At 44.3% G+C, this 4,113-nt stretch overlaps 1 pseudogene; it reads left to right on the top strand.

Annotated features, from left to right (window-relative positions):
- Nucleotides 1–829: 829 nt before the first annotated feature.
- LOC129559211 (olfactory receptor 7D4-like) lies at nt 830–1,877 on the top strand (annotated as a pseudogene).
- Nucleotides 1,878–4,113: the final 2,236 nt, after the last annotated feature.

Here is a 4,113-nt window from a genome sequence, read left to right as displayed (position 1 = left end):
TGAGTTGCCTTTTCCTTCTCCAGGGGATCTTCCCGACCCAAGGATAGACCCTGGCTCTCTTGCATTGCAAACAGATTCTTTACCGTATGAGCTACAGGGAAATTCCAGAAACTCAAATCTATGTCTGTTTGCCTCATGAAACAGTCGTCTTAACTGCAGTGTCAACCTTGTCTCCCTGGAGGAATATTTTAAAATAACTACCGATGAGGATGCTACACCAATAGGAAAAGGATGCATTTCCTATAGAAATACATGGGAATGTTCTCTTCAATGCATGGTTTATAAACACAGTTAAACCAACTTCCATAGAAAAGGGAAGATCATCAGAAAACCCATGCATATTTAAACAGAATGCAGGGCAGGAAGGTAACCAGAAGTGTTGAAGGGCTGGTCTCCAACCCAGAAAGCCTCAGAACCAATGTCACCATTTCTCTTTCCTTTTTTCTTTCCTTCCCATATTCTCTCAAGCCAAATGATCTGATGTCTCATTCTAAGTACTTGCCTTGCTGCCTTCATCTCTGCAGACTATATTTCCCAACTTTTAAAGTTTATTGAGCCATGATTTCTTTAGGTTTCCATAGCGTGTCAGGAACTCTTCTTTAAAACACTGACTCATTTATCCCTGCCAACAATCCTATGGAATAAATACCATTAACAATCCCCTTTTATGCCGGTGCACTGAGACAACCCAGAGGGATAGGATGGGAAGGGAGGTGGGAGGGAGGTTCGGGATGGGGGACACATGTACACCCGTGGCTGGTTCATGTCAATGTATGGCAAAACCCACCACAATATTGTAAAGTGATTAACCTCCAATTAATTACTTCACAGTCCCACGTACTTCTTCCTCTCCTACCTGCCCTTTGTTGAGATCTGTTTTGTCTCCACCACTGTTCCAAGGGTGCTAGTGAATATTCAGACACAGAGAAAAGACATCTTCTATGTAGGCTGCTTCACTCAGGTGTATTTCTTTATGCTTTTTGCTGAAATGGACAATTTCCTCCTGACCGTGATGGCCTATGACCGGTTTGTAGCCATCTGCCACCCCCTGCACTACGTGGTCATCATGAACCCCTGCTTCTATGGTCTCATGGTTCTCACGTGTTTATCATTTTATTCAGCTCCCTGTTTCATGTGCTACTGATGATGCGGCTGACTTTGGAACTGAAATTCCACATTTCTTCTGTGAATTGACTCAGACTCTCAAGACAGCCTGCTCATAGACCCTCTCAATAACATCTCTTTGTATGTGGCCACTGCCCTGCTGTGTATGTTTCCTCTGATTGGGATCCTCTTTTCTTACCCTAAGATTGTCTCTTCATTAATAAAGATGGCCTCCACTGAGGGCAAGTATAAGGCGTTTTCCCCCTGTGGTTCTTACTGCACTGTGTCTCCTTGTGCTATGGGACAGGCCTGGGGGTTTACCTTACTTCTGCTGTGACCCAGTCTTCCCAGAGAAGCTCCATTGCCTCAGTGAGGTATACAGTGGTCACCCCAATGCCGAACTTCTTCATCTATAGCCTGAGGAACAAGGATGTGAAGGGGGCCCTGGCAAGGCTCCTGAGTCTAGGCACCCCTTGTCTGTGATGAGTCACCGACCTCAGAACTAAGTGGACATTGTGAACCCCAAAGACAAATGTTGTAGATTTAAATCTCCTGGCTCCTTTTCTCCCTTAAGAGACATGTTCATTTCTTCTATTCCTAAAGCACCTGGGACTTCACTTTTTGCGTATTGTCTTTTAAGGTTTTTTGGTGTTTTTTTTTTTTTATGTAAACCATTTTTTAAAGTCTTTATTGAATTTGTTACAACATTGCTTCTGATTTTATGTTTTGGTTTTTCTGTCAGTGAGGCATGTGGGATCTTAGCTCCCCGACCAGGTAACAAAGAAGCACTCCCTGCACTGGAAGGGGAAGTCTTACCATTGGGCTGCCAGAGAAGTCCCCACTTCTGTTTTTGTATTAGTTTCTCCACTGTTGTCAGTAAATTTTTTTTGACATTTTTCTTTATAGGCTGTCCATAAAATTTCATGGTTTTACATGCTTTCTTGTAGCCACTCTAACAATTTCTAACTTCAGATTTAGAGCACTTTATCAAGTGCTGACCTGGTAGTCCCCAAATTAGCCTCTCAGATTTGGTGTTCTTCACATTCATTGGGTTGTGGGCTTGTTATCTCCAAAAGAATTGGGATAGAAATCATACAGTAGACATAACAAAGAGTTCCCCTATCAGGATTGTGCTTGTTTCTTCACATGTGTGACTTTATATCATCTTGAAAACACTTCTTTGAGATATTTTCTCTTATTCACCCCTCTTTTCAAAAGGAGTGGCTTCCCTGGTGGTTCAGACAGTAAAGAATCAGCCTGCATTGGCAGGAGACATGGGTTGGATCCCTTGGTCAGGAAGATCCGTTGGAGAAGGAAATGGCAGCCTACTCCAGTATTCTTGCCTGGGGAATCCCTTGGACAGAGGAGCCTGGCAGGCTACAGTCCATGGGGTTGCGAAGAGTGAGACATGACTTGGGATGAAGCAACAACAACAATTTTTTGATTACAGGAAATAGGCTGCATTCAGCCTCCAAGATTGTCCCTGAATTCCAAGGGCAGGTTCAAAGAGTTGTTAATTAGGAAAGGGAGGGGATGCAGAGACAAACGAGGAACAGTCAAGAAGCAATAGTGCAATTCTTAAATCATCTAACATGTACATTACCATTGTAAAATAGGGGCTTCCCTGGTGGCTCATATGGTAGAGAATCTGCCTGAAATATGGGAGACCTGGGTTTGGTCCCTGGATTGGGAAGGTCCCCTGAAGGAGGGCAGGGCAACCCACTCCAATATTCTTGCCTGGAGAACCTCCATGGACAGAGGATCCTAGTGGGCTACAATGCATGGGGTTGCAAGGAGCTGGACACACCTGAGTGACTAAGCACAGTACTGCACATGTAAAGTAGATGACCAGTGTGAGTTTGATGCATGAAGCAGGGCACCCAAAGCCAGCGGTCTGAGACAACTTAGAGGGATAGGGTGAGGAGAGAAGTGGGAGCGGGGTTTAGGATGGGTGGGAAACGCATGTATACTTATGACCAACTCATGTTGATGTTTGGCAAAAACCATCACAATATTGCAAAGTAATTATCATCCAATTAAAATAAATGAATAAATTTTAAAAAATAACTGAAAAAAACCCCCAAAACTCAATAGTACAGCCTTGGTGCAGGGATATAGGCGAAGATGGTAAATGACTTAGGCCAGTGGTATCTGGAGAAAGAGTGCCCCAGGCAGAGGTTAAGGTTAATACAAAGACCCTGAGATAGGAGACTTCATGGGGGTGGGGGTTAGCTGGAGCACAGTGAGTGAGGGGGAGCACAGTAGAGCAGGAGGACAGGTATCAGGGCTGATCCTATGAGCCTTTCTCTGCCGCTTAATGACTCACACTTTCATTTACTCTGAATGAGATGGGGAGTCATTGCAGGGATTTGAGCAGACATGTAACATGGTCTGACAAGATTTTAAAGGTCATTCTGGCTGCTGGGTTGAGCATGGATTGTAGGGGTGTAAGGTAGCCTGTTTCGACTTATCTGCAGGCAAGCCTGGTGATATATAGGTACCTAGGACCAAGGGGAGGATAGCAGTGTAAGCACTGGGAAGCAGTCAGTTGATTTGTATTTTGAAGGCAGAACTAAAAGGATCTGCTTCCAGGCAGGATTACATGTGTGAGAGAAAGAGAAAAGACAAGAATGACCAGGATTGGGGGTCTGAACAACTGGAAAAATAGAATTGAATTCATTGAGATGGGTTTCCCAGGTGGTGCAGTGGTAAAGAATCCACCTACAGTGCAGGAGACAAGGGTTTGATCCCTGGGTCAGGAAGATCCCTTGGAAATGGAAGTGGCATCCCCCTCCAGTATTCTTGCCTGGTAAATCCCATCAACAGGGGAGCTGGGCTGACTATAGACCAGTCTGCAAAGAGTCAGACATGACTGAGCTGCTGAGCACAACAGCACACATCCACTGAGACATGGAGGGTTAGAATGGAGCAAATTTGAGAAGGAAAGAGGACATCAGAGATTCAGAAATATCTCAAAAGTGAGATATTTCAAATGGGTATATATGCTAT

The sequence above is a fragment of the Moschus berezovskii genome, chromosome 8, assembly GCF_049115385.1.
Source record: "Moschus berezovskii isolate FMDL1 chromosome 8, NW_MosBer_1.0, whole genome shotgun sequence".
Classification (NCBI taxonomy): domain Eukaryota; kingdom Metazoa; phylum Chordata; class Mammalia; order Artiodactyla; family Moschidae; genus Moschus; species Moschus berezovskii.
Note: the sequence above shows the minus strand (reverse complement) of the source record. Positions and strands in the feature narration are given on the sequence as shown.